This window comes from Panthera onca, chromosome C2 (assembly GCF_046562875.1).
Source record: "Panthera onca isolate mPanOnc1 chromosome C2, mPanOnc1 haplotype 2, whole genome shotgun sequence".
Lineage (NCBI taxonomy): Eukaryota > Metazoa > Chordata > Mammalia > Carnivora > Felidae > Panthera > Panthera onca.
Window position 1 is genome coordinate 67,349,000 of NC_138347.1, and position 13,501 is coordinate 67,362,500.

The 13,501-nt window shown below is 36.2% G+C and overlaps 1 protein-coding gene across 7 annotated transcripts in view; it reads right to left on the reverse strand.

Moving 5' to 3' along the window:
- Positions 1-13,206, reverse strand: part of GOLGB1 (golgin B1) — a 90,220-nt gene extending 77,014 nt beyond the window's left edge. For 2 of the 7 annotated variants that reach the window (XR_009612328.3, XM_060639851.3), the window contains exon 1: positions 13,069-13,205. The gene's annotated coding sequence lies outside the window, so the exon portion shown is untranslated. Of the gene's footprint in view, positions 1-4,823; positions 4,843-13,068 lie in introns of those variants that run through there. The other 5 variants (XM_060639849.3, XM_060639846.3, XM_060639848.3 and 2 more) reach the window with 4 other exon arrangements.
- Positions 13,207-13,501: the final 295 nt, after the last annotated feature.

A 13,501-nucleotide genomic window follows, 5' to 3' on the forward strand; every position in this document is an offset into this window, starting at 1 on the left:
TAAGTTTTTCAATGTAACTGGTTTTTTGAAAAGATAAACAAAATTGACAAACCTTTAGCTAGACTAAGAAAAGAGAGATTCAAATGAATAAAATCATAAGTGAAGGAGGAGACACTACAACTGAGAATACAGTAATATAAGGGATCTTAAGAGACTACCATGAATAACTATATGCAAAAAAATTGGATAACTTGGAAGACACAGATGAATTCCTAGAAACATACAACTTATCAAGAATGAATCATGAGAAACAAAATCTGAACAAACCAATAACATAGAGATTGACCCAAAAACCTCTCAACAAAGAAATGCCCAGAACTTGATGGCTTCACTAGTAAACTCTAAAAAAATGCTTAAAGAAGAATTAATGCTAATCCTTCTCAAACTAGTCTAAAAAAAACTGAAGGAGAGGAAACACTTTCAAATTCATTTTATGAGGACAGTATTACCTGGATACTGAATCCAGACAAGGACACAACAAGGAAATTATAGGCCAGTATCCCCGATGAAATAGATGCAATAATCCTCAACAAAATACCAGCATACTCAATTCAACATCACATTAAAAGGATCATTCACCATGTCAGGTAGGATTTATTCCTAAAATACAAGGATGGTTCAACATCCACAAATCAATAAATGTGATGTACTAAATTAACAGAAGGAATGATAAATATCACATAATCATCTCAATAGATGGAGAATAAGCATTAAAAAAATTCAACATCCTTTCATGATAAAAACTCTCAACCGAGTAAGTACAGAAGGAATGTACCTCAGTATAATTAAGGCCATATACAAGCCCACAGTTATATCATACTCAATGGTAAAAAGCTAAAAGCATTTCCTCTAAAATCAGAAAGACAATAAAGATGCCCATTCTCACCACATCTATTCAATATAGTACTGGAAGTCCTAACCAGATCAATGAGGCAAGGAAAAGAAATAATAGGCACCCAAATCAGAAAGCAGCAAAATTTTCTTTTTGCAGATAACATGGCCTTACATATAAGAAACCCTAAAGATTTCACCAAAAAATTATTACAACCAGGGTGCTGGGGTGGCTCAGTCAGTTAAGGGTCTGACTTCAGCTCACGTCATGATCTCACAGTTCATGGGTTCCAGTGAGTCCCGGGTGGGGCTCTGTGCTAAAAGCTCAGAGCCTGGAGCCTGCTTCAGATCCTGGGTCTCCCTCTCTCTCTGCCCCTCCCCCTCTGGTGCTCTGCCTCTCTCTCAAAAATAAATAAAAAAACATTTAAAAAACTTTTAAAAATTATTACAACTAACAAACTAATTCAATAAAGTTTCAGGATATAAAATCAGTATACAAAAATTATGTTTCTCTGTACCAACAACAAACTATCCCCTCAAAATTAAGAAAATAAAGCCAATTATAACAGCATTTTAAAAAATAAAATACTTAGGAATAAATTTAACATTGTATATATAAACCACGTCTTTATCCATTTATCAGTTGATGGACATTTAGGCTCTTTCCATAATTTGGCTATTGTTGAAAGAGGATCTTGAGAAACTTAACAGAAGACCATGGGGGAGGGAAAGGGGAAAAAAAGTTACAGACAGGGAGGGAGGCAAACCATAAGAGGCTCTTAAATACAGAGAACAAATTGAGGGTTGATGTGGGGTGGGGGAGAAGGGAAAGTGGGTGATGGGCATTGAGGAGGGCACTTGCTGGGATGAGCACTGGGTGTTGTATGGAAGCCAACTGGACAATAAATTATATTTTTTTAAAAAAGGAATAAATTTAACAAAGGATGTGAAAGATTTGTATACTGAAAATTATAAGACATTGATGAAAGGAACTGAGAAGACACAAAAAAATGGAAAGGTATCCCATGTTCACAGGCTTGAAAAACATTATTAAAAGCCTATACCACTCAAAGCAATCTACAGATTCAATGCTATCCCTATCAAAATTCCAATGCCTTTTTTCCACAGAAATTAAAAAAAGAAAAATCTAAACCATATGGAACCACAAAAGATCTAGAATGGCCAAAGCAATCTTGAGCAAGAATAAAGCTGGAGGCATAACACTTTTGCTTTCAAAATAGAACATAAAGCTATAACAATCGAAACATTAAGATACTTGCAGAAAACAGTCATACAGACCTCTAGAACAGTATAAAGAGCCCAGGAATAAATCCATACATTTACATCGAACTGATGTTCAAAAAAGGTGCCAAAAATTCACAATGGGGAAAGGATAGGCCCTATTTTAATAGTGGTGCTGAGAAAACTGGTATCCACATGCAGAAGAATGAAACTGGACCCTATCTCATACTGCACACAAAAATCAACTCAAACTGTATTAAAGACTTAAACACAAGACCCGAAACTGTAGAACTAGGAGAAGAAAGCAGAGGGGAAAAGCTTCTTAACATTGGTCTTGACAATAATTTCTTGAATACGACCTCAAAAGTACACACAAGAAAAGCAAAAATAGACAAATGAGATTGCATCAAACTAAAAAGCTCCACAGCAAAGGAAACAACAGAATAAAGAGACAACCTACAGAACAGGAAAAAATATTTGCAAACCATACATCTGATAAAGGATTAATATCCAAAATATATGTGAGAAATTCAAACAATTCAATAGCAAGAAACAATCTGATTTTAAAATGGGGAACGGAACTGGCCAGATATTTCTCCAAAGAAGACATACAAATGGGCAAGTTGTATGAAAAAAAATGCTCAACACCAATAATCATCAGGGAAATACAAATTAAAACCACAATATCAGGTGGGAGGATGAGCTTAACGGATTATGGGCATTAAGAAGGGCACTTGTTGGGATGAGCACCAGGTGTTATATGTAGGTGATGAATCACTAAATTCTACTCCTGAAACCAATACTACACTATATGTTAACTAACCTGAATTTAAATTTTAAACACACACACACACACACACACACACACACACACAATATCACCTCATACCTGTTAGAATGGCTATTTTCAAAAAAACAATGGATAACAAGTGTTGGCCAGGATGTGGAGAAAAAGGAACCCTTGTACACTGTTGGTAAGAATATTAATTGATACAGCTATTACACAAAAAGGTCTTGAGGTTCCTCAAAAAATTTAAAAATAGAACTACCATATGACCCAGGAATGCCACTTTTAGGTATATATCCAAAGGAAATGAAAGCAGTATCTTAAAGAGATATCTGAAATGCCATGTTCATTGCAGCATTACTCACAAATAGCTAAAATATAGAATCAACCTAAGTGTCTACTGATACATGAACAGATAAAGAAAATTGTGTGTGTATGATATATCATTCTGCCCTAAAAAAATAATGAAATCCTGTCATTTACAAGAACATGGATGGACCTAGAGGACATTATACTACGTGAAATAAAACCAGGTACAGAAAGACAAATATTGCATGATTTCACTTATGCACAGAATCTAAAAAAGTCAAACTTGTAGAAGCAGACAGTAAAATAGTGGTTGCCAAGGAAAAGTGGGTAAGGGAAATAAAGAGATATTTGTTAAAGGATACAAACTTTCAGTTATGCAGAATGAATAAATTCTGGAGATCTAATGTACAGCATGGTGACTACAGTTAATAACACTTTATTGAGGGGCACTTGAGTGGCTCAGTCGATTAAGCATCCAACTCTTGATATTGGCTCAGGTCATGACCTTGCATTCGTGTGATTGAGCCCCACATTGGGCTCCATGCTGAGCGTGGAGCCTGCTTGAGACTCATTCTCTCTCTCTCTCTCTCTCAAAATAAACATTTTTTTTAAAACTCTGTATTGGGGCACCTGGGTGGTTCAAGTGAACCCCCACATCGAGCTCTCTGCTGTCAGCACAGGGCCTGCTTCAGATCTTCTGTCTTCCTCTTTCTTGGCCCCTCTCCAGCTTGCTCACTCTTTCCCTCTCAAAAATAAATAAATATTTTTTAAAAAACCCACTGTACTGTATACCTGAAATTTGCTAACAGAGTACATCTTAAATGTTCTCACCACAAACACAAAATGGTAATTATGTGAGGTGATGGGTACTTTCCATATTTCAATTAGCTTGATTGAGGTCATCATTTAACATGTCTATGTATAGCAGAATATTACATTGTGTACTTTAGACATGTACATTTTTGTCAATTATACTTCAATAAAGTTCAAAAATAACAATGACAATATCTATTTCCAATATTAACATTTTGTTAACAAAAATTAATAGCTGACTATAATTGATACATTTTTATACACCAACTAAGAGCACACCAGAGCACAAATAGTTAAGTATATGATAGAGATATGTATCATATTTACTTTTACAAAAGAAAGATTAAACTTTGATAGGTTGTTCTATGATGCAAACTTGGCTGAACACATGTATAGGTTTTCTTCGATTTGAAATAAATTAAAACAAATATATTTATCAATTTACCTTCCCCAGTAGAAAAACCCAAAACTGAAGAGGAAACTCAAGAAATAATTGAAAAGTTTTAAAAATCATTTTGGAAATGAGATAAAACTAAAACAAACAAAAAATACCCAGGAAAATGAACATTCATAAGTCATGCCTTAAGGAAAAAAAGAAAGTTAAGATAAAGGATAATTTTATAAATCAAAAAGAAATTACCTGTAAACTAAACATGCAACTACCTTATGACCCAGCAGTTTTACTCTTAGGCATTTGTCTCAGAGAAACAAAATCTTAAATTCACGCAATAACCTGTACATGGATGTTCATAGTAGCTTCAGTTGTAAGAGCCCAAAACTGTAATCAGCAAAGAAGTCCTTTGACAAGAAAATGGTTAAACAAACTGTGGTATATACATACCATAGAACACTACACAGCAATCAAAAGGAACAAACCAATAATTTCGATGAATCTCCTGCTGAATGAAAAAAAAGCCAATTTTCCAAAAGTTACATACTATATAATCCTACACCTATATAATATTTTTGAAGTCACAAAATTTTAGAAATGGAAGACAGATCAGTGGTTGCCCATGCTTATGGAGGGTTTGGAAGCAGAAAGGCAGGAGGTGGTTGAAGTTATAAAAAAACAACAGAAGGTGTTCTTGTGTTGGAACTTTTTGATATCTTAACTGTAGCAGTGGATACGTGAACCTAGATAGGTGATGAAGTTGTACAGAACTTACACACACACATATAAAGGTGGGAGTGTATTAATGTTAGTATCCTGGTTGTGATATTACACAAGTTTTATAAAATTTTAAACTTTGAGGGAAACAAGACAAAGTGTACAAGGGATCTTTCTGTATTATTTCATTACAAGTGCATATGACTCTACACTTATCTCAATTTTTAAAAAGAAAGAAAAAGGAATGAACTAAATACAATGTGATGTCCTATAATTTGATCCTGGAACAGAAAAAAGGACATCGGGGCGCCTGGGTGGCGCAGTCGGTTAAGCGTCCGACTTCAGCCAGGTCATGATCTCGCGGTCCGTGAGTTCGAGCCCCACGTCAGGCTCTGGGCTGATGGCTCGGAGCCTGGAGCCTGTTTCCGATTCTGTGTCTCCCTCTCTCTCTGCCCTTCCCCCGTTCATGCTCTGTCTCTCTCTGTCCCAAAAATAAATAAAAAACGTTGAAAAAAAAAAATTTTTAAAAAAAAGAAAAAAGGACATTAATGTTGAAACTAATGAAATTAAAAGAAAGTATGGAGGTTAGTTATGAATCATCACTGGTTTCTTAGTTTTGACAAATTCACTTTGTCAGGAGTATAGTTGACTCTAAACTGTCTACATATTTTCTATAGTAAACCTAAAATTATTCCTAATAATTTTTTTATTTAAGTTTGTTTACTATTTATTTAGTGGGGGGAGGCACATGTTTGAGTAGGGGAGGGGCATACAGAAAGGGAGACAGAGACTTCCAAGCAGGCTCCACACTGTCAGTGCAGAGCCCGACTTGGGGCTCGATCTCATGACCCCAAGATCATGACCTGAGCTGAAACCAAGAGCCAGACGCTTAACCAACTGAGCCACCCAGGCATCCCAATAAAAATTTTTTTATTCTTAAAAAAATTTTTAAAGGTAATCAATACAAAGGGAACCAGAAGAAAGTGATAAAGATTGATGATAAGCACTGTGGACAACCAAATTCCCTGCAGAAGAAAACCAAAGTTTCTGTAACCAAAGTTACAGAAAAGACACAAAAAGCTAAAACTGAAGAGCATTTAACTGAAATTTTAAATTTTGAACTTTGAAGCTACATATTGAAAGAGTCTACCATGTAGCAGGGGTTATCAACCCATAATGACCAAGAAGACATTCTAGTAAAACTAATGGACTTAAAAATAATCTTTAAGATTTAGGTCAAAAGATCATGTGACTTGTCTAATTATAATAATAATAATAATAATAATAATAATAATAATAATATCAGACTTTTTATAATGTTTTTGCCAGGAAAAATATCCTAGAGTTCCACATTTGAGATATTCAGGGAAAGAAAATGTGAGCCAAGGATTTTATTTTCAGCAAAAATGACCTTCATTTTTGATATAAAAAGCACAGAGAGAATGTTAAAAGCATGCAAGAAAATTCATGAAAAATTTTCCCACGAACATTTCCTAAGGCACCTACTAAAGAGAAAGCTTGAGATGACCAAAATGATCAAAGAAACATCATCATAAAGACTGGTGGTAAGCACTAAATATAGTTATTTGTAGAACTAACACTGATATGGAGAGAACATAATATTAAATAATTACATGCTCTAACAATATATAGGGCTACCATGAAGAAAACCTGGGAAGAATGTGAATCATATATACAAAAAAAAAAAAAAAAAAAAAAAAAAAAAACCCTTTAGAACTATTTTCAATAACCAACATTAGTGGTGACTGTATTAGTATTATTATTCCTTGACAAGTACCACATGTACCATGTGGAATTAAAGTGCAATAATTGAGCAATTAACAGGCATAGTAATTCTATCATATTTTCAATGTGAAAAAAGGTAATACAGGTGTAAAACAGAAGAAATTAAGAACCTCAAGATAAAAACTGATCTTGGATTTGAGTTGAAAGCATCAGTATAAACTTACAAGGCATTTTACCTCAGTACATCTATTTTCCTAGCTTTGTCCACTGAAAAGGCTTAAAAATAATGATAAACTGAGAGGCAATGAACATCTCTAGTGCTAGATTGGGGTCTTGCAATACTATTTACCATTAAAAATGTTTTTAAGTAGGAGAGCTTCTCAGAGAAATGGCTAATTCCTGTTCTGAAATAGGAAATGTACACAATAAGCCTAAAACATCTTGTCATACAAATAGCAAGGAAGCAATCAAAGGCTAACTAGAGTCATGTCAAAAGGACCTGGGGGAAAAAAAAAACCAATATGTGATCCAGTTTTATAATCCAGAAACAGGGATTTATTATGGTCTTTTAAAATTTCTGTCAGTATTTTTTTTATAATTTTAATAGTACAGGGTTTACACATACTTTGTTGAATTTATCCCTATGTATTTAAATTTTTTATTCTACTCTAATATTGTTTTACTATTATTTTCCAAATAGTTGCTCTACATACAAATATAATTTATGTTTCCATATTGACCTTGTATCATGTGACCTTGTTAAATGTACCCATTAGTTCTATGTGGTTTTTGATAGACTTTTCTTTGTAAATTTAGTATACACAATGATATCTTCATTAATAAAAGTGAATTTCATTTTTTTCCTAAAAAAAACAAAAACAAAAAACAAACAAAAAAAAGGACCCAGGATCCAAATTGAGAAGGTTCTCACAGGCCAAAGGAACAAGTGAGTTTCTAAGAAGAATATCAATTGCAATAGATTGAAACCCACCAAAAATACTTCAATCCACAAGTTCATATTAAACTCATCAGGTAAACTAAGTATCTTGAAAACTAACAAAGTCAAGGATTTATCTTGACTTTTCTATTTGAACTTTACCATTCAGGAACCAAATAGTAGATAAGGGGATCCATATCCATATAAAATATTTCAGCTAACAAATGAAAACAAAATGGTAGAACTGGATACAAAGGATACAGGAATATGCTGAATTGCCCCATGAAAGTGAAATTCTCAGAGTGTGGGAAACTCCACAGGTCAAAAAGTCTAAGTTCTTCAACAAAAATTATAAGGAAAGGACTTAAGAGACACTGAGTTAAAAAGGGGGGAAGGGAGGGAAAAGATTCACATTTGGGTGATAAAACCATAGAGAAACCACAAGGAAGTGATTACTGTGAAAGGAAGGAGAGAGCAAATGGAGGAGTTTCTCAGATGACTGACAAAGTTAGATTTCTTGACCTCACAGTTATGATAAGAATGCTTACCTCCTAATAATTCATCAAGCTATATGTCTTTTGGTGTGTGTGTGTTTTTCTTCTTCAGTTTTATTTTACAATAAAAAGGTCTTTTTAAAAATCAATTAACAGCTAGAGCCGTCTATAACAGAGTTACTCAACTTAACCCGTGGCTTGGTCACACACCATGACCTATAAATACCTCAATCACTGGCCACTTCCCATCATCTTCACTTCAGATTCTCAAACCAACCCTCAACCCACCTCTATCATAGTCCTTCTGTTCGTACTCACACTTTCTGCTCTAACTAGCTTGGATTCTACTGCTTGCTTCTGCTACTACCTTTAGGGCTAAATAGAGAAAGTACTGAGATTTCAGACATTGTGGCAACATTCCCAACCATCTTAGAACCATAGGACCTTTAGAGAAATGTAAAACACGTTATCATCTGTGGCCAAACGTATGCACACATGTATACTGAAGGTGGTATGCCCTAAATCAAATCTTTTGTATATCACCATTAGCCAAGAAGACTGTGAGGGATATGTAATTTCTATTGGGAAAGTTTTTTTTTTTCCCCCCAAATATACAATTAAAATCCCAAATGTTTTCTCAAACTCTCCCCACCATTGGTATCCACCACTGCCATGCATGAGATTTTGATTCATCCTCCTGAGAAGGGTGTGTCTCCACCAGCAGCCTACTGAAAATTACTGCACATGAAGATACATACAAATGAACATAGGATCATGATAATATTATTGGAAATAATTATTGAGCAATATGTACTTTATACAAATTTCTCTATAATTCTCACAAAATCTGCAAGATCAGTATCATCATCATTGCCATTTTAAGATAAAGAAAACTGACACTCAAGAGAAATGAATACATTTCAAAGTATCTCTACTAAAAAAGCATTACTGAATAAGATAAAAAGCTCTTCAAATGAAAAATAGGTTACTTTCCTCACATAACCATTTAAAAATATGTACATTTTAAGAAAGGAAAGATCAGTATAAAGGATGTACCATTTCAGGTCAAAGTAAAAGGAGTTTCTCAAAGATATACAATAATCGGACAGGTCCATGAGAAAGGAAGTAGTGGAACAAGCACCAAATTGGGAGCCAGGAACTGAGCCTTCAGTTCTGGCTCCAACACAAAGAGGCTGTACTATGCTGGGTAAGTTACCTTACAGTTTCCTCATCTTCAAGTGAAGAAGACTGACAAATATTCTAACGCCCAGTACTATGACTCCATGATTCAAGAGTGATTTGTATGGCTGTCAACAGAAAAGGAAAATGTGGAAATGTAATTGGGAAGGGTATCTCAGGCACAGTTAAGTGCTTTATGTAGTTGAAAGGTTGAGAACTTGAGGGCAAAAGAGACAAAGTAGTCATGCTTAAGCCAAATGAAGAAAGATGGATCTACCCCTCTGTTTAGGCTCACTGTAGGACAGAAATGGACAAATGGGGGAAAATATTCATGTTCACTGTAATAAATTCATGTAAGGAATATGTGTGACTGCTGGGACAAAAAAATGCTTTTGCTATTGTTTTATAAAGCACCAGAATTATGACTAGCAATTTGGGAAAAGAAAAAAAATCAGGGCTTCATGCCAAGGCCAGCCTTCAATAAAACAGGCAAATAAAACAATCTTTCAAGTCAATGCTAGCTACACCTTCCACAAACACTGCCACAGGATCTCAACACTCGTCTGTTGAGGTGGCACTAGAAATTTAATAAGTATTATTTTTGCAAAGTCTTCACTGCTTGCTATAAATAATTATTTTCAAAGTACCTACTTGGCATGGAGCATAATGCCAGGAGCCACAAAAACATAAAAAGAAATATAAGTAATGTCCCTAACCACAGAAAACTTAGTACAAAATGCATGGGAAAATAAAAAAAAATAAATAATCGAAGATAGTGCATGCCTGGGTACACATCTGCTTTGGAATTTAAATCACATTTTCCCACAGAAAATGGTGAGATCTCCAAGTCACTCCTCAAATTTATTTAAAGTGTACTTGGTTGAGCCTGGGTAGTTTTCCTTAATTCCTTAATTCTCAAAGTGATTTTCAATTGGTTTGAGGAACTGAGAGGAAATGGTGCTATACAGCTGGAAAAAACATATCCAATATTATGATATAACTTTACAATTACAAAATGAAAAGCTAATTTTCATGACACAAAAAAATGTTTTCATTAACAAATTTAGAAGTAAATGGTAGATATAATTTATATAAGCAGTACTATGCACTAAGTATTATTTCAATAGCTTTACATATAAAAACTTATATATCCTCATTACTTTACTTTTTTATTATTAAAACAACCCCAACAAGGAGGTACTATCAATATCCCCAGTTTTAAGGTTTGTAAACTACAGCATAAGAGAGATTATATATTTTAACTAATCACAGAGCACCATAAAGCTTCTTGGCTGATGGAGATATACAAAAAAAGAATCTATTTTGTGAGTAACCTCATCACCCAACATTCATCACTGGGGCTGAAATTAGGGCTGGGGCTATGAGAGCACTCATATACTTATATATTCACTACAGCAGTGTTTGTGATGCCTAATAAATACAATCCAATGCCCATCAATAGGGAACACACTAAGTACATTTTGACATTTCTACAAGGACATGCTGTATAGCCTTTTAAAAGAATGAGGTACTTTAATACTTATGGATAGAAAAAAATATAGTATCAAGAGGCAAAAGAAAGGTATAGAATAGTATGTGTATCATGACTCCACTTGTGGGAAAGAAATAGGAGGGGGATACATATTAGGTAAGTGCTTGAGTCTGATCAGAAAGTTTCTTAAGAAGAAACAAATTATTTACAATGCTTACTTCTGGGAAGTAGGGAATGAGGAAAAAGGCCAGTAGATAGGGGAGAAAGAGATTTTTGTTTTTATATTATACCCTTTTGTATTGAATTTCAACTTACTTAAAGTACATACTGCTGATTTTTACATGGCTGAATTAAAAATATAGTAGTAGAGAGCCTAACCTCCTTTTATATAGTGGTTCCTAACAACAGACTGGTATGTGATGATCAGTGGTGAGATGTGTTCCAAATAATTTATTCCTAACAGTATTTAACCAAGAGAAGTTTATGAATGATTTATTATTTTTATAAATGGATAAAATCGACATCCTTTTAATTAATCCATTAATGCAAAAGGGAAAAAGATAGGGGGCCTTTAAGACTCAAGCAGAGGGAAAAAAGATGGATCGCCTGAAGAGGATTTCTAGGAGGTCCCATTCCAGAAGAATGGAGGACCTCAAAAAAAAAAAAAAAAGTTTTCTCCATCCAGTCTGTAGATACTTAGAAATGTAAACAGCCTTCTTGTAAAATAAACAAACTTTATAATGGTTCCCAAATTGGGTTAGGAGTGTCCTGGAGAGTAGGCAAGATTTTTTTTCATCCTTTTAAATACGTTTTTGTATATGTTTACTGTGCTATGCATATGGTATCCATAATTAAATATAACATATTTGGAATATGCTTGTTCAAAAACGTTCTACTGATAGGGTGTGTAAAAATGTTTAGGAACTACTGATGTGGTCAAACGAAGTTAATGCAGTGAAGAGGAAAGCATTTAAGTAAAAGTACATGGTCAAGGGATGAAAAGTAAAAGTTGTGAAACTGTCAGTGTATAATGGTTGCAACTTTTTAGTTCTCTTCAACTTCTTCCTATATCTATTCCATGACCAAATCCTGCCATTTCCAGGTTAATGTTTACTGGGTTTGACCATTCATAGTCATTCTGACCATGCAAATTTTAATTACTTCGTGTTTCTGGAAAGGCCTCCAAGCCTGTCTGTAAGGAGTTCTCCACTGCCATCTTGCAAAAATTACCGTAAGGTTCTTTAAGAGTTCAGAAAGCTTCCAACTATCGCCAAAAGTGAAAGTACTTATCCAGTGATTTTAAATATCTCTGTCCTACACTTAAACTGTCCTTTCCCCACAGACCAAATGGAACTCTTAAAATAAGTCGGACAAATATATTCCTCATTTGTCAAGGAACTCACTTTCCTCTTCGCACTCCCACACACCACTCCCCTTAAGCAGATAAATATCCTCCACAGCACCAAATCAAGTTCTTTTTCCTCCAGAACTTTCTTCAGGATTCTCTTTCTCTAACAGTATGTCTACCCCTGATTCCTGGGATTTTAGTGCTGAAGGCGTCGCAAAGATTATTCCTCTCTCCAAATCTCACCAGCAACTCATTAGCAGGATCTTTTGCCAGGTCCCCTTTTGCATTTTATCTCCACCGTTTCTGTGATCTCCGCCCTGAAGGGCGTTCATTCCTTTGGGTCCCGCTTCCCTTTCCGGAAACTAAGTTTAGAACCTGAGCACAGGGGCCAGACAGGTTTTCTCCGACGTCAGCTACTGCGAACCCAGGGCGGCCTGAACAGGCCGCTCAGGGAACAAGGCCGAGAGGACAGGACTGACCCGAGAGCCCTCTCCGTCGATCCGGGAGAAGAAACGTCCTGGGGAGGGAGCAGACCGCGCATATGTGCCCCGAGGCCGCGCAGTGAGACCCCCAAAGCCCTTCCAAAGGGCCAGCTGGCATGTGGGCAACTAGAACTAGGCCTGGTAGGTGAAAGGAGGCGTGTGTAGGGCTGGATCCAGGACGGAATAGGAAGAGGAGGGGCAGGGAGGGGACCCGAGTGTGGCCGCTTCGGCAGCCCCTGCGGAGGGGTGACCGTTAAAAGACTCAAAGAAGGGAGGAGTTGGGGAGTATCCCTCACTCACCTGGAAGAGGCTGCGGCCGGAGGCGCCAGCTGCCCCCCTCCCAAATTTAAGCCACGTCAGCTCGGGAATCCCGTACGCGACACCTACCACCGCCGCGCCCCGTCAAGGGACTCAACCACTCGCAGTTGGGACGGAAGATGGGATTAGGACAAGAACCAATCAGAGCTGTTGGCAGAGCGTTACCAGGGAGACCAGGCACGCCTTGTTTGTAACTAACCCATCAACAATGACGGAAACCAATCAACATTAGGAAACTCTCCTCTTCCTCAAAGAAAGAGCCAATGGTCTCTAACGAATGGAGGGGGGGGGCGGAGTCAGACGTGAGCAAGTGTTCCGGAAGAAGATCTGCGGAAAACCGGAAATGCCCGGAGGGCGGGCATTCTGGGGAGGGTCAGGTGTTAACGCTGTGAAATGGGTGGGCCACTTGGCCCGA